The sequence below is a fragment of the Rana temporaria genome, chromosome 8 (assembly GCF_905171775.1).
Source record: "Rana temporaria chromosome 8, aRanTem1.1, whole genome shotgun sequence".
In the NCBI taxonomy this organism is placed as follows: Eukaryota; Metazoa; Chordata; class Amphibia; order Anura; family Ranidae; genus Rana; species Rana temporaria.
Genome location: NC_053496.1, coordinates 76,159,619 through 76,181,974, shown reverse-complemented (window position 1 = coordinate 76,181,974; position 22,356 = coordinate 76,159,619). Strand labels below are relative to the sequence as shown.

Genomic DNA, 22,356 nt, shown 5'->3' with positions numbered 1-22,356 from the left:
TCCGATTGGGACCCCCCCCCCCCGCTACATGCAGCGGTCGGATTCCCGCGGGGAGCGATCCGGGACAACGGCGCGGCTATTCGTTTATAGCCGCCCCATCGCGATCGCTCCCCGGAGCTGAAGAACGGGGAGAGCCGTATGTAAACATGGCTTCCCCGTGCTTCACTGTGGTGGCTGCATCGATCGAGTGATCCCTGATTGGGAGACTCGATCGATGACGTCAGTCCTAGAGCCACACCCCCCTACAGTTGTAAACACACACTAGGTGAACCCTAACTCCTACAGCGCCCCCTATGGTTAACTCCCAAACTGCAACTGTCATTTTCACAATAAACAATGCAATTTAAATGGTCCCAAAAATGTGTCAAAATTGTCTGAAGTGTCCGCCATAATGTCGCAGTCACGAACAAATATTTATTGTAGCAAAAAGTAAAAAATATTACATTTTTTTCAAAATTGTCGCTCTATTTTTGTTCATAGCGCAAAAAATAAAAACCGCAGAGGTGATCAAATACCACCAAAAGAAAGCTCTATTTGTGGGGAAAAAAGGACGCCAATTTTGTTTGGGAGCCACGTCGCACGACCGCGCAATTGTGTGTTAAAGCGACGCAATGCCGAATTGTAAAAACCCCTTGGGTCATTAAGCAGCATATTGGTCCGGTCCTTAAGTGGTTAATAAAAGGAAAAAAGTCCAGTTTTGCGGTGGTTTCAAATAGCTTTTAACCACCGCAAAACTGGACTTTTTTCCTTTTTGGAAGTGCTGCCCATTTTTTTCAATGGGCAGGGCATTCTAGAAGCAATATTTACAGCGCTCCCAAGCCGCCCCAAAGGTACTGCTTGCAGGACTTTTTCTAACATCCCACAAGCGCACCACCCGAGTGTGACAGCACTCATTGCAAAGAATGGGAGGCAGTTTTCAGGCGCTTTTTAGAGGCTATTTCTAGTGCGAAAATGGCTGAAAACTGCCTCAATGTGAAAAGGGTCCAATTGTGGCTTTTACTGCAGTTATCAGTTGATGTCATGTGATTACTATGGAATATATGTTCATGCTTTCAACCTCGCACTAGAGAAACTATACAGACTATACAAAATGATCTTCTAGAATTTAATTTAATACTTCGCGGAGAGAGGTTTTTTTTTTTTTTTTTACACAAATGGCAACTACTACTCTTGCTTCAAAGAGTGAAATAATTTACCAGAGTGGAAAGCGGACTAATTATAAAAATCCTCAAACCATTATTCATTGCAGAACCTCAACAATAAACAAACTTTATTAAAGATGTGGATGATTTCACAAACAATTTGCTCTAACAATTAAGCAAATTGATTCAGAGATTTAACATAGATTTGAGAAAAGCCTCCAAAATACTGATAAAGTGCACAGAACATATTTAGGTTAAATTAAATCATGCAGCCTTAATATCAAATGCTGTTTTTCAGTGCAAAGAATAGCTTGGAACTAAACAATGCTAATATGAACTTGAAATGCAATAAAAAGTAATAGACTGTAGTGCCTGACATCAGCTTTAAATGTTAAACTTTGTCCTGACTCTGGAAACCACACATAGACTTTACATTTTACATTTTATTTCAAATTGTGAATTTGCATAATGGACATGAAGAATGCATTTTTATATTTGTTTCTTAACATAAATAGTTGCACAACTATTATCTATGATCCACAGAGGATAGAAACCTTATTTTGGTATTTAAAAAATCTCCTTCAACTAGATTATATTACTGTACATATGCTTAAATGTTTATAAAGTATTGGGGAGTGATACATATATGCCTGACGAAGAGGTCCTGTGTGGCCCTGAAATGTTGCACTTTTCCGCTGTGATGTTATCACCTTCAGGACCAGTTCACACCAAGTGCAGTGACAGAAATTTTACCGCATGATAAAATGTCTGTCACGGCAGGGACACACAGAATACTGTCCACACTGCGACACAGCCTAGAGCAAGTGGTTAATTTTCCAATCTTAGTTGAGAAGCAAGAGGCAAGAATATGTTCTCTTTGGTGCAGCAAATGATTGTGTCTGCTGTTATTCCTGTTCTGGTTTAGATGATTGCCTCCTTATGCCGCATACAGACGATCAGACATTCCGACAACAAAACCGTGGATACATATAAGATGGATGTTGGCTCAAACTGGTCTTGCATACACACGGTCACACAATTGTTGTCGGAAATTCCGAGCGTCAAGAACGCGGTGACGTACAACACTACGACGAGCCGAGAAAAATGAAGTTCAATGATTCCGAGCATGCGTAGAAGTTTTGTGCATTGAATTGTGTACACACAGTTGGAATTTCCTACAACTATTGTCGAAAAATTTGAGAACCAGCTCTCAAATTTGTGTTGTTGGAAATTCCAATAGCAAATGTCCGATGGAGCATACACACGATCGGATTTTCCGATAACAAGCTCACATCGAACATTTGTTGTCGGAAATTCCGACCGTGTGTACGCAGCATTAGTCTCCAAGCATCCAAGATTGGACAGTGGGAAGAGTTTCGAACCTCTGCAATTTGTATACAATATTTATGAATACGACCGTATCCCTCCCCCCCCCCCCCACCATTTGGATGTTTGGCTAGTGTTGTAGTTCACATGTTCAGAGATGAATAAAGGTTTAATAATGTAATGAATTATATGTAAAATTGGATTAATATAAACCGTACCAGCTATGACTAAGCACTGAAGCTACAGTGCGAAACGTTAGCTTTTGTTCCAGGGGCAGCCAGGGAGCACACAGGGGGACCCAGGAAGCAGAAAGTAGAGGGACAGGAGGGGGGCATATATTGGTACCGATCCCCTGTATTTTCCTCCTGTGGGAGCTGTATGTGGACGAGAGGGAGAGGAGGAGAAACATGCTTTCAGCTGCTGCAGGAGAAAAATACAGATTGGTTCCACTAAATTCCACACCCGCCGCTTTTCCTGCCCAGGTTCTGAGGGTCGGCAAGGAAGGAGTGTGGTTCAATGGAGAGCAGGTGACAGGTTGCCAACCCCAGGATAATGGATAATGCCACGTACACACGGTCAAAATTTCCGACAACAAAAGTTTGATGTGAGCTTTTGATCGGAAATTCTGACTGTGTGTAGGCATCATCTGACTTTTTCTGTCGGAATTTGGTTCTCAAATTTTTCCGACGGGAAAAGTTCTTGTCGGAAATTTTGATTGTCTGTATGCAATTCCGACATGCAAAATAACATGCATGCTCGGGATCAATTTGACGCATGCTCTAAATCATTGAACTTAATTTGTCTTGGCTCACTGTAGTGTTTTATATCACTGCGTTCTTGACGGATGGAATTTTGTGTGACCGTGTGTATGCAACACAAGTTTGAGCCAAAATTCCATCGAAAAAAAATCCACGGTTTTCTTGTCGGGATTTCCGATCATGTGTATGCAAGCATTAGGGTGTGCCCAGGCACACCCCTTGCGCACGCACGCCTATGCTTCCAGAGCTCAAGTGGTTAAAGTCATATCTGACTTGTTACTTATTACACTGGCTCAGATATTTATTCTTTGCTTATAAATTGTCCCCCACTGTATGAACTGTATGAATTTTAACCAAGAAGGAAAGAAGGAAAGAACTATGACACAAACCATTATGTCCTTAAAATTTCAGTTTACAACAGACTTGACATGTCTCCCTGTCACTAAAAAGTTTAATTACCGGTACTCATACACTAACACAGATTGCATTATTTTCTTGAAGGACAAGAGGAAAAGGTGTAATTGACACATACAATATTTACATTATTTTGAGTGAACAGAAATTTACAGAGAATTGCCATATGGCATTAAATGTACTAAAGATATGTTTTATTGTTCCAGATATGCAGAATTCAGTACATCCTTTCTTGGAGTCTACACATAGTACATAAAACAATTTATATCATGCCTACATTCCTATTTGTGCATATTTCTATACCAGGAAAGAAAGAAGTCACACTGTTAAACAATCTGGGTTCTACTACAGTGCACAGATATGGAAGTAAAAAAAAAATACTGATAGGAAGAGTCAGTAAATGTATGATCTCATCAGGGAACTACTGTTTTATACTACTTTGTCCCAATTCTTAACAGCATTGTTTTAACTACAGAAGAGAAAAATAAATGTCAGAACATTGTACAGTGTTTGGCAGTAGTAGCTAAAATTGAAGACCAGAAATAGAATTAAACAGTTTTGGCAGCTAAGACACCTCACACATTTGTATTTAAACTGTTCATTCAGCTACTTTACATTTACAAAGCTGGCATCAACGTTTTTGGTAGATACAGACAGGTTGAACCAACTGTCTTTGGTAAGAATTCATGTCAAATTTGGCCGATCCATGGATACAGGCTGCTGAATGTTGCATGTAAAATTTGAGCTTAGTCTGTGTGTGCCTCAATCATTTTTGTACTATCTACAGCTTACTAATCGCAGTGTACCCAAGCAAATTTCTGGTAAAGTGTGCAGTCTCTAAATAATATTTACACAGGTAACATGTTTTAATAAGCATAGCTGTACTGGCACTGTAAGGCTCCATGTACATGGGACGTTTTTACACATGCTCATAAATGATTAAACTTGACAAATAGTAACCCACGTTTAAAACTTCCGTTTGGCCGCGTGTACATGCCATGTTTAGCGGCATTGTGCTGCCATTTGCCGAGTTTGCGTTTAGAAGCGTTTTCAAACAAAATAAAGCGATCAAAAACGAAAAACGCCTATAAACGAAATGCTGCTAAACGCGGGTTTACCCGTGTTTAGTCGTGTTTGGAGTCTGAAATCTTCTGTGTCTGAACCCATTTTTTTACTTTCAAAGAAACGCTGTTAAACTGCCTAAAAACGGCAATAAACTAGACTGTGTACATGGTCCCATAGGATAACATTGAGTTCAGGTGCAGTTGAAAAAAGCGTCCAACTGCCTCTGAACGTACGTTTAGCAGCGTCCCGTATACATGGGGCCTAAGTGCAAACTGAGGTCAATGTAATAGTTTTATTTGTTTTAAACATTATGCTGAAAACTCAACATTAGCATGTTTTGTGAAAACAGTGACACATACGCATAGTTTCAACCACAGCAGCTGCCTTTTACCTAAAGCAAGTATGTCTACCATTACTTTGCTGCAACCAGCACTTTCTCCAGACAGTAATGCTCTTCAAAAACCTTCTGAGATCGGTAAATTATTTCAAAAAGCACAAAAAAGTTTGTGGAAATGATCAAGACCAGTGACTGGTTGAATGTCAAGCATGCAATGGTCAGGACTAGCTAGTAGCAGAAAGAGGCAGAGATTGCTATACAAACAAGGGTCAAGGTGGGAGGAATTGTGTAGCATATACATAATCCAAGCAAGGGACAGGGCAGGTGTCAATCAGCAGAATTAGCCAAATCCCAACAAAGGTCAGACAAGGGGTCAAGCAAAAGTAGCCATCCGAGACACGGCATGGCATGGGTAAAGGAGCCAGGAAGCAGTACAGTATCATAAGCATGGAGCCCTGCCTGGCCAATGGGAGAAGAGAGAGGATAATGGGCTATTGAGTGGCAGGCTTTAAAGAGGCATGGATGGGCACTGTAGAAGCGTGTCACATACTCCTAACACAACATTCTTAATTCTGCTTACTCAACAAGGATGCTCAGTCACATTTTCTGTTCCTTTTTAAAATTTTGCTATGAACATTGGCAAACCTTACCACTAGCAAAAACGATTAGCTAGATTTAATATGAATCTATGCTTTAATTATCTGCTGCAAACTTTTATGAAAAAAGTGGTTAAATGAACTGGAACTGATATTAAAGTTGTTAATGATCTTGTTACTTTCATTTCTCATCGAATAGAAAAACTACTGAACCCATATGGATGATCACTTAGTCATGATGTAAAGTGACAGTGTGGTGATTCAAGCCACTGAGCAAGTCAGAATATCCTCCATTGTCACTGCACTGGATATTTGCCAGTGTGTACTGTAACCTACATTTCCAATAAAAGGTAATATAGTAATGTATTTTTCTGCTGCCTGAAGAAAGAAATGTTTACTGTAAAAACATAGCTCATGTTAATTATGCATACTAGTAATGAATAGGGATGAGCCTGACAACTCGGTTTGGTTCGCAGCAGAACATGCGAACAGGCAAAACATTTTTTGAACACGCGAACACCGTTAAAGTCTATGGGACATGAACATGAAAAATCAAAAGTGCTAATTTTAAAGGCCAATATGCAAGTTATTGTCATAAAAAAGTGTTTGGGGACCCGGGTCCTGCCCCAGGGGATATGTATCAATGCAAAAAGAAAGTTGGAAAAACTGCAGTTTTTTCGGGAGCAGGGATTTTAATTGTCGGGTCCCGGCAATACAGATAAAAGTCATTGAAAAAAACGACATGCCCCCCCAGTTCATTACCAGGCTCTTTGGGTGTGGTATTAATATTATATTAATAATGAATATTAAAAATATGGGAATGGTACATACTCTATGCTTTTGCGTAAAAATATTGTAAACTGCTGTGCACATAGTGAGTGAGTAAATTATTTAGCTAAAGATGTCCGGATCTGTTGCCAATGTTCGAGTCAAACTCATGTTCGACCAAAACATAAAGCTCATCCCTAGTAATGAACAAATACTCTAGGACCATATCTTTGAAGATCTTGCAAGTATAAGGACATTTACACTGATAATGGTGCCATGTGTTACCCTGCACACTTTCTTTTATTCTCAGAAATATGTTGGCATAAGCTAGTTCTACTTATTCCCTAAAAAATATATATATATATATATATATATATATATATATATATATATATATATATATATATATATATATATATATATATATATATAATGTTACAGTATATTCATGTCTGTAAAAATTGCAGGAATATTTTCTAAAATGTATTTAAGCCTGTTCTACACATTTTGTATCAGTATTTTTTAAATACTTTACTAGGGATAAGTGAATGTGTCCAGGTTATATAATGGGGGGGGGGGTTCCTAAATCCTACTTGAAGCTTGAAGTCTGGTAATTCTGAACTTAAAATCAGACCCCACTGAGGTCTATGGGTGGCAACACTTAATAATAGGCATGGGAATGTCAAAAATGGAATGGAATATGAAGCAAACTTTGAAGCACAACACAGAATTTATCCTACAGCAAACATTACAAGTTTTGCAGCTGAGGTCTAGCTTCAGAAACATTATGTGTGACCCCTTTAGAGAACCTGAAAAACCTCCATCTGGGCTGAAGGCCCTCTCAAAAAACACATTGACTGCAGGACATGCAACAAAAACTCCAGCGCACACCATGCAAGGTGTGATCAGTGGTCCAGGCTGGACAACCAACAGTCCATGGGGTCCTCACTTCTAAAAGTGTCCACATCAGCCCAAAGCTCCACGTAGTCTGTAATTATTGCTCCTCTCATGGATTCATTTCCCTATATGTGTATGGATATGTCTATTTAAAGTGCTATTTATATACTCTTCAACTATTGGTTCCTGCAAGGACTTGAATATTTTATTTGGGGGACATGAACATTATACAGTGTAAACTCTCTAATGCCCTGTACACACGATCGGTTCGTCTGATGAAAACAAACCAATGGATTTTTTTTATCAGAAATCCTGATAAAGCTGACTTTCATCAGTCTTGCCTACACACCATCGGTTAAAAATCCGATCGTGTCCAACAAGGTGACGTAAAACACAACGACGTGCTGAGAAAAATGAAGTTCAATTCTTCCGAGCATGCGTCGACTTGATTCTGAGCATGCGTGGATTTTTGACCGATAAATTTCCCCACAGACGATCGTTTTTTTCTATCGTTTTTTTAACCATAAGATACATTTAAAACAGGTTCTATTTTTTTTCACCGATGGGAAAAAAAACTGATGGGGCCCACACGCGATCGGTTCGTCCGATGAAAAAAGTCCATCAGTCCATTTTCATCAGATGAACCGATCGTGTGTACAGGGCATTAGAGCAACATATAGTTTAATGGTTGTAATTATAGTTCTGTTCTAGTTTTCTTCACAAGGTGTTGCTATATATATATCTGGACAATCATATGCTTATTGTTACTTTGATTTTGTGTCCTCATCTTAAATGTGTTAATGATTGCAAATCCCTTTTAGCGCGTTACACGACCTTTCCATGCAGATTGTGGATAATTGTGGGCAAGCTAAGTTATACATATACAGTCATCAGAGCAGTTATAGATGGTGATTATGAACAACAGAGGTAATCAACCAACTATAGTGACTCTTGCACCTGATTTCTCAACAATACAGAAAAAAGAGAACATGTTAAAGACAGCATATACAACTCATCAGTCTTAAACCTAGCCATCACACACACACCCCCATCCCTCTGCTTCGGTAGACATTTAGATTTACAAATCAACAAAGCTAGAGCTAGATGATAAAGAAAATAAAACAAACTATATGATGGATAAAGTAGAAAATACATTTAAATAATAAATACAAAATAATAAATACAACTTTTAGAATAAGAAGAAAGTCATTTGCTAGCTAATTATTCCACCACATTGTTCCAGAGAACAAAACAACTTTAAAGTTATCTATATTGGAAGCACACACACAAAAAAAAAAAAAATGTTGTGGTTCATACTTGCTGTTTTATTTACAGAATATATTGGGAACTTTCTGGTTTGCTATGTAAAACTTGCCTGATTGGTATTCAAAATTTGTACAAAAGATATGGAGAAATACCCTGAATAGTGAAAAATTACGTTAAGATTATCTTCCAAAAAATTGCAGTACCTCATCATTTATTCATGACCGCCATCAAGAGCATTCTCATGTCCATGTGGATTTCAACATATAACATGAGTAAACCTAAAGATTACCTGATGTTTCTACCCAAATTATAGCTTGCATCATCCATATACTGTATGCAAGATAGAGTTCCATGGGCGACTAAATTAAATATCTGTTTGCCCTTAAATACCCTGTGGCTTGTGCCAAGACATTTTTTTAATTAAGTTAGGCTGATATAATTACACATTATAGGCTCATGTATTGAAACTTAAGATATTAATACATAGCATTCTTCTGCTGAAAATGACAACTATAAAAATGCTAATAAAAATCCTTAGAGAAGAAGCAAGAGCTTTTAATATTAAAAAAGAGCTATAGCCTTTAAATAGAAAAACAATGTCATGAATAAAAAATCAAGCATCTCTCTTGGGGACACACTAAAAGCATGAAAACATATTACTAGAATATGAAACTTATTCTGGATTAACTATATGTGTTGAGAAAAAAAAGGAAATATGGGGTAACAAGTACAGTGAGATACCAAATGCAGTAAAGCTCAGCTCATTTCCCTGTTCTACGTAGTTGTTACTAGTAATATTGCAGGAGAAGCCCACTTTCAAGGGTAGAAAAATTTACATCAAGAGAAAATAAGAAACAAATTCAATTTAATTTGGGCTCCACCAATCAAATCAATATCAAGTGAGTTCTGAAAAGGATGGTAAACTATCAGTTATACCAAGTGGGAAAACAACATGTGTTTTTTCAGGATTTAAATTAGAACTAAAGCAAAAGTTTCTCGTTTTTGCCATCTGAATCACATTGGGAGATTTCCATTTACTACCTGTCCAATAACCAAAACAGGGAAGAGAGGAAATCCGGGTTACCAAATCGAGTGTCCCCATTGGAGGATTTCCCAACTCTTACGCTGGTCATACATTACTCAGCCAATTTCCCCACAGCAGGGCAAACTCTCCCTGCTGTGTCTTAGTATTCTGATAGCAACACTCGCCCACCATCAGAATACACTGGTCAGCACTGTAGCCCATTGGCTGCTTGCACTGATGGAGTGGAGATTTTCCAACAATTCTATTCATGAAAAGTCAGTTAATAGATCAACTTCTCATGAATGGGAAAAGCCATACATGGATTGAAATGTGTCTGGTTCCTGCTGAACCAGCCAAATGTTGATTCACATATGGCCAGCTTTACAGTTTTGGGGACAACCCAAAATGTAGGATTATTCTTTCCACGTCACGTCACTTTCAATGATTATGGTAAACATGACAAAATAGAGAGGGTTAACCACTTGAGATCCGCGCTATAGACGAAATACGTCCGCAGCGCGGCTCTCAAGTGCCAAGTGGCCGTTTAAAAACGGCCTTTATGTGCATTACCCGCGCGCGCCACTGGGTGGCGCGCGGCGGGTAAAAACTGTCCCGACGCATCGCCGAAGACCCGATGCGTGTACCTGGCGGCCGCGATGTCCGCCGGGTACACGCGATCGTCGGTGACACGGCGGTGACAGCAGGGACGTGGAGCTCTGTGTGTAAACACAGAGCTCCACGTGCTGTCAGAGGAGAGGAGACCGATCTGTGTCTCTTGTACATAGAGACACAGCATCGGTCCCCTCCCCCAGTCACCCCCCTCCCCCCACACAGTTATAACACACCCAGGCTACACATTTAACCCCTTCCTCACCCCCTAGTGTTAACCCCTTCACTGCCAGTCACATTTATACAGTAATTAGTGCATTTTTATAGCACTGATCGCCGTATAAATGTGAATGGCGCCAAATTTGTGTCAAAAGTGTCCGATACGTCCGCCGCAATATCCCAGTCCCAATAAAAATCGCAGATCGCCGCCATTACTAGTAAAAAAAAAAATAATAAAAAAAATCATAATTCTGTTCCCCATTTTGTAGGCGCTATAACTTTTGCGCAAACCAGTCGCTTATTGTGATTTTTTTTTTTTTTTTACAAAAATACGTCGAAAAATACGTATCGGCCTTAACTGAGAAAAAAAATAGTTTTTTAAAAAAAAATTTGGGATATTTATTATAGCAACAAGTAAAAAAAATATATATTTTTTTTAAATTGTTGCTCTTTTTTTGTTTATAGCGCAAAAAATAAAAACCGCAGAGGTGATCAAATACCACCAAAAGAAAGCTCTATTTGTGGGGATAAAAGGACGCCAATTTTGTTTGGGAGCCACGTCGCACGACCGCGCAATTGTGAGTTAAAGCGACGCAGTGCCGGACGCTGAGATTTCGCCTGGGAACGAAGGGGGTTTATGTGCCCAGTAAGCAAGTGGTTAATCTTGGAGGCACAAACAGCAATAAATTCCTGATAGATGTTCTAATCCCTTGCCACACTCTCTAAAACTAAAAAAAAGTTTTGAATTTAGTTATACTTTAGGCCTTGTGTATTACAGTATATCCTTGTAATTGCCTGAAAAGTTCAAGAGTGATACAATCTTAGTTCTTTGTATTACCATTAAGTCTGACCGTTGAATTTGATGAATGATATGACACTTCTGTGGTAACAATGGGAAGCATAAGTGTCACAGAAATCTAAGAGGGGTCTTATTATTATTATTCACCAGGAATGATCAATGGGGCTGGGGTGGTGGCTGAGGGGAATGAGGAGATTCAATTCACTGCATGAGATTTCCTGATATTACCCAACAGGTTTGTCTCACCAGTGACGAGGGGTCTGCAAATACATTATGGGCCAGATTCAGAAAGATCAGCGGATCTTTCTGCTGGCGTAACGTATCTCATTTACTTTATGCCGCCGCAAGTTTTTCAGGCAAGTGCTTTATTCACAAAGCACTTGCCTGTAAAGTTGCGATGGCGTAGCGTAAATCCCCCGGCGAAATTCAAATTCGGCAGGTAGGGGGCATGTATCATTTAAATGATGCGCGTCCCCACGCTGAACGAATTGCGCATGCGCCGTCCGTGGAATTTCCTAGTGTGCATTGCTCCAAATGACGTCGCAAGGACGTCATTGGTTTCAACGTAAACGTAAACTACATCCAGCCCCATTCAGGGACGAGTTATGCAAACAACGTAACATTTTCAAATTGCAACGCGGGAACGACGGCCATACTTAACATTGGCTACGCCACCTAGGGGGCATGTTTATCTTTACGCGGCGTATTACGGAAACGGCGTATCTTTACTGCGACGGGCAAGCGTACGTTCGTGAATCGGCGTATCTACTCATTTGCATATTCTACGCCGAACTCAATGGAAGCGCCACCTAGTGGCCAGCGTAAATATTGCACCCTAAGATACGACAGTGCAGGCCGTCGCATCTTAGGCAGGTTTAAGTGTATCTCAGTTTGAGCATACACTTAAAACATACGACGGGCTTAGATTCCGAGATACGTCGGCGTATCTACTGATACGCCGGCGTAACTCTTTGTGAATCTGGCCCTATATGTTTACCCTCCTTACTTCTTGTACAGTTACCATATTAAGAAAGGTCCTGTGTTTTTTTTTCCCCAGAAGAGATAGGCAAATCTTTTATTGTATGAGTTCTTGGGTAAATGCATTTGTCTACAGTAAATGTGTTTTAAAAATCCATAAACGTTTATTTTTTTTATTTGACTGCACGTTGGTCCAAGGTGATCTTTGCCCTTGTGTTAAAAAAGGTCATTTGCTGTGGGATTTTTTTAGCACTAGCCTGGTAACAACTGTGCACAGTAGTTATTACTGACAAGGAAAAAACATGGGGTCCTAGGCCTTTCAAGGTCAATGGATTTATGTATAAAAACTGTGTTATCAAGAAGTTTTTTTTTTTCAAAGCATCGCATACATTTTTGAACTATCATTTCTGCAGTGAGACTAAAGGCCCATACACTGGATCGGATATTCCAAAAACAATTGTCCCGATGGGCGTGTTTTGTCGGATAATCTGTCGGACAATTGTCGGGAAAATCCGACAGCAAATGTTGGCTGTGCATGCTCTCAAATTGTCCGACAACAAATGTGTTCCGCCGATTTATCCGATTGTGTGTACACAAATCAGTTGGACTAAAATCCAACGTACAAACACGCATGCTCCGAAGCAATGCTAAACATCAGACAATAGCAAAAGTTGCCCAAAGGGTGGCGGTAAAGAGCTGAAAAACACAAAGTTTGGTGAATGTTGGCTGAAAATGTTCTGCCGTCTGTATGCAGAACAAGTTCACGGACAACGCCCTTCAGACAAAAACCCACGGATTGGTCCGATGGAAGTCTGATCGTGTGTATGAGGCTTAAGAGTGTTTATTCCACTATATCCCTGTAGCTAACACATTATGCAGTAAGGTGATACAGTATAACATGTTTCAGGTGAAGATACCAGTTCACAGTATTACCCCATAAAACACATGTTTTTCTAGGTTATTCAGAATTAACATGTCTTTATACCATATGCTTGCTGCAATCTCTGCATTCATTCAATTTACAGATTTTTTTTTTCATAAACTCATTTTGTTTCTGACTTAAGCAATTAGAGCCAATGCTGTTTTATCAGCATCTTACAGAAAACTATTTACTAATGGAAAATGGATAACACTGCTCCATTTTCATTATAACATTACAGATGTATTATACAAGTACAGATGACATTATTTAAATGTGAATGACTCCTTACAACTACAGCTAAATTTTAATTCAGATTTGGGCCTTTCTGAAAAAAAACATAAAAAATTGTATTGTTAAAGAAAAATAATTATAACACATTAGCAAAGGTTTTCAACATCTACAAATTACTGCAAAACTAACACAATATTAAATCTCTGCCTAAAATGCTATTGCTGGCAACAGATGAAAGCAACTTACTAATGTCACTCTCCAGTTACTAGATTACTAAACTACTAATGTCACTCTCCAGTTACTAGATTACTAAGCTACTAATGTCACTAACCAGTTACTAGATTACTAAGCTACTAATGTCACTAACCAGTTACTAGATTACTAAGCTACTAATGTCACTAACCAACAGCTGGGATCAAACCAATTAAACTCAACGTCATCTTACCACACAGGTATAGTCTTGGAAGGGACAATGCATTGCTAGAAAAATGCCAAGCTGTGGATGTTTTTTTCTCTACTCTATTTGCCATATACAGTATGTGCAGTAAGACACCATATATTTAAATTGCTCTCATCTTGCAACTGATCAGGACTGATAGTTATTATCTGACTCTCATTGTTTTTTAGTTTAGTTTATTGAGAGCAATAAAATAAATCAAACCCAGTAAACTATTTGGTAAAATTCTTGACCAAACACTTGCAGTTTACAATGTTCAACTCTGATGGCTCCTGCTCATAAATGCCTTAACAATGGACATTCCAAAATCAAAACTGTGGATTTTTTTCCGACGGATTGTTCGCTCAAACTTGTCTTGCATACACACAGTCACACAAATGTTGTCGGAAATTCAGAATGTCAAGAACATGGTCACGTATAACCACACAACGACGACCCGAGAAAAATTAAGTTTGATGATTCCGAGCAGCCATTAAATTGAGAACTTTTGTTGTTGTAAAAATTGAGAACCAGCTCTCAAAGATTTGTTGTCGGAAATTCCAACAGCAAATGTCTGATGGAGCACACACACGCTCACATCGAACATTTGCTGTCGGAAACTCTGACCGTGTGTAAGCGGCATTGATCCGAAGAAGAGAGGAGGGAGAATCACAGAGTAGCCCCATGGCTATAATACTGTTTTTCTATTGATGCACGCAGTGTAGGGAGACATAGGTTATGTCCCTGCAAGCAAGGGTGGCTCCATAGGATATTACAAAAGAAAGGAGCGACCCTGAAACAGGAAACCTGGGTCAGTAGTCATGGCATCAGCTTTAACAGGAATATAAGCAAGGATTTAAAGATGAAAAAGCTCCAAATCAGTGATTAAGTAAGCTGCTAAACTTATTTGAAAAAACTTAAGTTTAAAATAATTCTGGTAATATCAAAAATGTATGTACATCATGAAAACTCTAGTAGAGTCCCTATGAAAAACAAAAACAGAACTGTTGTATGAGCTACTGAAGTCCCAGTGGGAATATCCAGTAGCTCAGCATCACTGACACCGGTAAATGTTTCCCATTTTACAGTGAGGACCGACAGTGAGCAATTGCATTAACATACTTTTTAAACCTGAAATTAAAACATTTACATGACAGCGCACAATCATGAAAATGTTCTGGCAAGTCTGACAAAGGTAAGAAGAAAACATTACACCACCTATATGAAGATCTGCAGGATATCAATTTCAGTTGGTAACACCACTGATATTATATGCCTGTCACTACTGATTAAAGGAATGAGTGAAATTGCTAGGCATACATGCCTGCATAGACACTTCTATAGATACACAGAGTTATAAATAGCAATACACACACAACCTGAACAGCAAATACACATTGTTAGAATAGCATTGTCAAACATGATGGCTTTACTTCTAACCATTTGTGTCATTCCACGTTTTACATCTTGTGACTTTTTTTTTTTTTTTTTAATAAAGAGTATTAAATGCATAAATAACTAATTTTCCATAGAATTGGGTACGGCTCTTTGCTGATCCTTTACCATTTCTGCAAAATCTGACCTCATTTGGCAATGGATAAAATGAAGGACAGTCTAACATTTCTTACTAGAATGTTTTTCACTGGAATAGTTATCTTTCTGGATATAACAAACTTGCAATCATAAGAAAGGGGCAATGTAACACTGTATTATCTGACAACAGAGAGGAAACTTAAATTAGCCTAAAGTTTAGTGTGCCCAAAATTGGGCCTCAAATTCCACTAGCACTTAATATTTAAATCCATTTGTTGAGACACCAACACTCCACCTGTGAGGTTGCCTGTAAAACATACACAGTTAGTAGGACTTAAAGACAGGTTTGGGAAATGGAATCTCTATGCATATAGGTATTACAGTTTGCTTTGTGAACACTTAGTTAGGCCTAGTTCACATTATTGTGGGTCTAAGGGTCACGTTTGTGTGGGCATGACAGCCCATTCATTTGAATGGGTTGCCGTGCGTGCGCTTCATGCAGGAAAAAGGTTCCTGCACCATTTTGAAAATGCAGTGGCCCGGAAGTCGCATGGTGCTTTTGCAATGCGATTTCCACATGGTTCCCACAAACGCACTGTGTTTTTAGATGTGTGGCGGTGCCATTAAGAATGAATGGCAGCCCAAAGCATTTTGGCTGGAGGAGGTTGCAGGTAAGGGAACAGGTGCGGTTCCCGCACTTGCAACCACTGGTGATAGTGTGAACCAGGCCTGGCCTATTACCCCCTGATGTAAATATGTTGGAAAATCTCTCTGAGCAATGATGAACATTCCAGACATTCTCAAGTTTTATAATTATGGACTAATTGCTATAGATAATTAGCTTTACTGCCAATATGTTTTGACAGAAATGGACAGTAATTATTTGACAATTCAGTGTATATTTTATAGTGGATGTAGTCAGGTTTTTGCTGCTGTCTTTGTGGCTGTTGGGAAGATGTAACTGGGACAGAATTAAGCCGAAAATCCCCCCAATGGGCACCTTACAGATCCCAATGGGGTCATGGGAACTATATCTGGCCCTTTGGCCCTCTTTCTGTGGCCCTTATGACCACTGAAAACAGTAGCTTGTGTTTCCATATTGCTCTGTAATAGCAGTGATCGCTAACAGTCTCATTTAATATGTCCCCACTTAAGAACTGTGTCCTGAAGCATGTCCCCAGTCTCCAACAACTACTTTAGCAGGTTAACAGTGTCTGACCATCTCTTACAGCATGTCTCCATTCTTTGACCATCTCTTGTAGTATGCCTTTCGTCTCTAGCAATCTCATGTTGCATGTGTCAGCAGTATCTGAAAGGTTTATTTAGCATTATATTTCACAGATTATGATGCATGGCCCTTTAGTGATGTCAGGTGGTAGCACTCAAGGCCCCCATATCAGGAGATTTGATTACCATTGATTTAGACCATAGAGAAAACAACCAAATAGTCTTAATGCAAAGTGTAAAACATGCTGTGGCTCTTTATGAGACCTTTTCAAACTAATGTGTAACAGATTGTGTGCCAATGAAAGCGGTCTGAATTCTGGTAGCCATTTGTGTTCTGCGTGCCATGCCACATCATTACAATATACTAGATTGTGTTTTTTTTATTCTTCTATAAGGAATACCAATATCCAAATAAATCAACTGCAACAGATATCACTAGCTATTTTGAATTAAAGCATGTTAATATATTTTTATAAATATAAATCGTTCTAATCACTTTTGTTTTACTAATCACAGATAATATGTGGTGCAGCAACGTAATCGGAGGTTCATATTTAATCCTGAAGATAGGGGCAGCAGGTAGACTGAGGAAGGAGGTGTGTTTTGCCTTTGAAACAAAAAACCCACAAGCCCCAGTCCTTTTAAAAAACCTTTTGGCAGTGCATTGAAGGGTACACAGTAGTGGCTCCAGTGATCCTTATACCAGCTCCAGTAAGGGACTGGAACCAAATTTTTAGACTGATAGGCTGTCTTAGCGTTCATCCAACTGCATTGCCTGTATATAAACTAAGCCTATAGGCTGCCTGGGTGCCCAAAGGCAGTAAGAGTGCCAAGAATCATTTCCTATGTTTTACCACATGCAATTTAAAAATGAAACGTTTTCTGTTTCCTATGACAAAAGGTCCCCTATAGGCAAGGTATTTGCAACCTTTGCTTGGATAAAAGCTTAATGTTAATTTTAAACTACACAATTAATTGCTTTCATTCTTCTAATCAGGAGCAATAAAATGCTGCACATGATGAAAAGCAATTGGAATTAACATTAACTAACAAATGCAACACAGGGCAAAAAGGATTTAAACTCTGCACTACCTTTTCTTGTTAAAGCTTACAACATAATCAATATGGACATAACAAAATAATGTACAATTTGATACTGGACAAAGAGTGGGGTTATAGAAATAAAAAGAAGCCATCACACTATTGTGCCTATTGCCCCAAATATGTCTATAGGGAAGACAGAATTGTTTTAGGAAATTATAAAACTATTGAACCACTTGTGCTAAGGTAATCAAATTGTGATAAATGCAAAACTGAAGCAGCTGTGCAAAGGTGCTAAAACCTTAAACCAGTGAAAGAAATTATAAAACAGTGCTAACAGAATATATAATAATCAAAATAATTCAATGACATAATGACTAGTGCTGTATGAATAAATATGCAAACATAAAATACACACAAATCTATAAAGTACTTGGTGCTCATATAATGATTGAATAAAGAGCAACAGGGCTCCAAACTTGCAAAGTGTGAGGTGCCACACTCCCCCTTCGGTGGCCCCACTCACTAGAAAGATTGGAACCTCAGCTTTGCAGTCTGGGGTCGAAATAGGCTGTGATCTATTGATCTGTAACAACATCCAAGTCCGCCGCTGGTTTGCGTGCATTCCACGGAGGCTGAAATTGCATCACTTTATAGATTTGTGTGTATTTTATGTTTGCATATTGATTCATATGGCACTAGCCATTATGTCATTGTATTGTTTAGATTAATATATATTATGTTAGCGCTGTTTTCTTTTTTCTTTCACTGTTTTAGGAAATTGCCTGCTTTAAATGGATGTGCTCCATCATAATAAATCTATGCACACAATCCATTAATGAAATTTGTAATGATCGAGATATAATTTTTTTAGTCCCAGCAATTCTGCACAAAATAAAAGTAATCCTAGTGACTAAGAAGCCACTGGATTACTTAAAAGTCACTTTGAAACTATAAAAATTATAACAAATTACTTTGAAACTATAAAATGTAAAAGAAATGTAAGCTATTAAGAATACAGTTATGTTAAAACCAAGCACACCATTGTTTTTCTTGTGAAATTCTGAATAAGTTTGATGTGTCACATGACCCTCTTCCTATTGAAAAAACAAAAGTTGGATTCAAAATGGCCGACTTCAAAATGGCCGCCATGGTCATCACCCATCTTGAAAAGTTTCCTCCCTCACATATACTAATGTGCCACAAACAGGAAGTTAATATCACCAACCATTCCCATTTTATTAAGGTGTATCCATATAAATGGCCCACCCTGTATAATCCCATCATCTGATAATTTCTTAACCGTCCAGGGATATCATGACATCAATAACAAATGTGAGCATAATGCCACGTACACATGATCGGACATTCCGACAACAAAACCATGGATTTTTTTCCGACGGATGTTGGCTCAAACTTGTTTTGCATACACACGGTCACACAAATTTTGTCGGAAATTCCAAACGTCAAGAATGCGATGACGTACAACACGTATGACGAGCCGAGCAATAGCCAGTGCGGCTCTTCTGCTAGTTTCTGAGCATGCGTGGAATTTTGTGCGTCGGAATTGTGTAGACACGATCGGAATTTTGAGAACCAGCTCTCAAAATTTTGTTGTTGGAAATTCCGACAGCAACTGTCCGATGGAGCCTACACACGGTCGGAATTTCCCATCGAAACGGATTTGTTGTCAGAAATTATGATTGTGTGTGCAAAGCTCTTTACCTTTGAAAAACCCTCAATTCAAATTATTATTCTAAGGATTTATTTTATCTGTCCAATATTTTCTCCTCTCAGACTTGTATACAGATTTTATTGATCACTTGCCATACCTGCTTATAATCAGAAACATGTACTCATGTTTATTGGTACTCCTTTTATTTTTATTTTATTTTTTTATTCAATTTTTTTCAAAAATATTTTTATTGAGGAAATACAAAAGTAAGTAAACTGGTAGAACATAAGATAGAACATAAGGTAAATGAGCCCAATGGGCTGAAAACATACTGAAGATCAGCATCCGCAACAATAATGTGACGTCTCTACCAGTTGTATGGCAAGTGTTGATTTGTTAAACGCTTAGTATAGGGAGAGTAAAAATAATTTCTTTAAGGCTAAGGAATACGCAATCTATTTAAAGATAGGGGTTGCCTTAACATTGGCTGTGCTGTAAAAAGAGCAGAAGCTTGAAACCTGACGGGTTAGTTGCTCGTGGGCCTATAGCAGGGGTGCCCAACTAGTGGCCCGGGGGCCACATGTGGCCCACAGAGCCTTCTGATGTGGTCCGCGACCTCCTGCTCTGGGATGGAATAGAATAGAATACTGTTATTAAAGGTAAGTTTATAACTAAAATCACAGTGTATATTTGGGCATATCTGTTCTGCAGTGGTTACTGGGCTGCTTTCAAAATAAACCGCAGGTGCAGAGCAGTGTGCCTGCAGGATACCTGCACTGAGCCATAGACTTCTGTTATTATTTGGTGAGCTTTCTGAAAGGGCACCAAACCTGCAGAATATAATAGAAAGGAAAGCCAAAGGTACACTCCCGCGGTGTGGGAAAACCACAGCGCATCAGTGTGAAAGCAGCCTTTCACATGGTCAGACTAACCAATTGAACCCTCCATTCACCTCTAAGGAGTGGCAGACATAAACTAACTTGTGTCCTACCTCCAATCCGATCCCAAAAAAAAAAAAAAAGTATAGTGGGCTGTGTCCATGTCCGCTCTGCATATGCAGAGCGGACAGGGACATGCCATCCACCCGCTCCGCTCATTGTGGCCCGTGTCCGGTTACCAGTTCGCTTAAGTGGCCCTCGTTCTTCAAAAGGTTGGGTACCCCTGACCTATAGGGTGATATAGTGAATATGCTTCCAGTGTTACCGGTGTCAAACGGCCTGTATTATAAGTGGTTGGAGTTGGGGATGTTTGCAAGGCCAACAGTCCTGCTGGCAGCCTTGGTAAGGACTGTTAGTTGTATTTCAGTGGCTGTGGAGGATGGGGGGTGTGGGGGGGGGGTGCTAACTCCATTTATTGTTACATGTTCCTGTGAAAAATGAAATCTAAAGTTTAATCTGCTTACATTTTGCCTTCCTGGTTCTACCCTCATCAACATGCTAGTGAAGTGTTTACATTAAGCTTTTTGGCTTTTATAACATACCTTATTACAGACCCAGTGATATCCTTACTAGGTCTATATAGTTCTTTATGCAATGCAAGCAGCTCATAACTGGTGGGGAGGGTTGGCAGTGTACTCTACATAGCTTCCTAAAACATCACAGCAGTGAGTGGAACGCTTGGGAGGGAGTATGCAAATTAAAAAAAAAATGCCTTGATAGGTGGATGTTAGTCTGAAGGAGTGGGAGTTTCTAGGCAGATTGCATTTGCACGAAGACCACCCTATGTCCACATGTGATACTGAACCTCCATGATTCAAAAAAAATATTGCAATGAATGAAAGGGGCAATGGGGTTAATTTACCAATGGCAAATAAGCTGTTCACTTTGCAAAGAAAATTTTATTTTGCAAGAAAATTGCCCCAGAGCTCAGTAAATTTGCTTGAGATTTTTACTTTGAGTGCCCAATGACAAGGAAATTAAAGAAAAAGCTTTTTTTCTTGTACACAATCAAATGATGGAAGTCATTACAGCTTCACTTCATTCACTGAGCTTCGAGGCAAACTCCTTTGTAAAGTGCAACACCCCTTATAAAAGGAACAGCCTATTTGTCTTAAAGCGGAGGTTCACCCAAATAACATTTATATAAGACCAAATTCTTTATACTACCAGCATGTACAGTCGGCACTTTTTAAAAAAAATTTAGGCTGTACATACCTTATAATCTATATTAGCAATCTGGCTTCCGGGTACTTCTCCCGCGGGGGTAGGCGTTTCCAAGCTGAGCCACAATGTCAGGCTCTACACGGCACCTGCGCACCGACTAGTAGCCATGTAGTGCTGACTGTGCAGGCGCCGTATAGAGCCGACTCGCAGCTTTACCTGTTTGGCTCCTTTCAGAAACTCTGACGCGCCTACGCAATACGGGGAGCGGGGCCTTATCCGCCGGGGGGAACATTTTCTGATAGACATTAATCATCTGATAAAGTGCCGACTGTACATGCTGGTAGTATAAAGAATTTGGTCTTATATAAATGTTATTTGGGTGAACCTCCGCTTTAATAAATCAACTACATTAAGTCTGGGCAGGAAAGAGTTAGATGATGATGGATATCCTACAGCCAAGAAATCAGACAGAGTCACCTATAATATGGGTTTCCTATGAATTTGACTTCTCCATTCTTCTATTTAAGAAACATTTCCTACACACACTCTCTACTTAATAACAACGTTCTAATTTTACAAAGCATTTGCAAAAATTAATATCCTGTTGTCTTCTAATTAAAATCGAGATTGAGAATTTTTATTTCATTTCATGTCTAATAAAACTGAAGCCATTTTCGTTGTTTAACAACATTACACGAGAGAAAAAAGAAAAAGCAAGCCTTGCAGTGCCATCAGTAGAGCAATGCTTTCCTGAAGGGTGCTGGCCTCTGGCAAAATAGCTTGTAATTATTTCTCATCACATGACTTGGGACATGGAACTCCCTGCCAACGCCATTTACTAGAAAAAGTGAAGCCAGATGGAAATCTTATGTCAGCTCTCCCTTTGACATAGACCATGCCTAATTGTTTCTAAGTGCCCAAGGCAACAAACCTAGAATGTGAAGAGTGACACTGTGCCTCCACCCTGTGTTTCTATTTGTCATTATAGATT

The 22,356-nt window shown here is 39.1% G+C and overlaps 1 protein-coding gene across 3 annotated transcripts in view; it reads right to left on the bottom strand.

The window, feature by feature from the left end:
• PRKG1 (protein kinase cGMP-dependent 1) overlaps positions 1 to 22,356 on the bottom strand; it is a 1,173,427-nt gene that overhangs the window by 727,853 nt on the left and 423,218 nt on the right. The window lies entirely within an intron of this gene.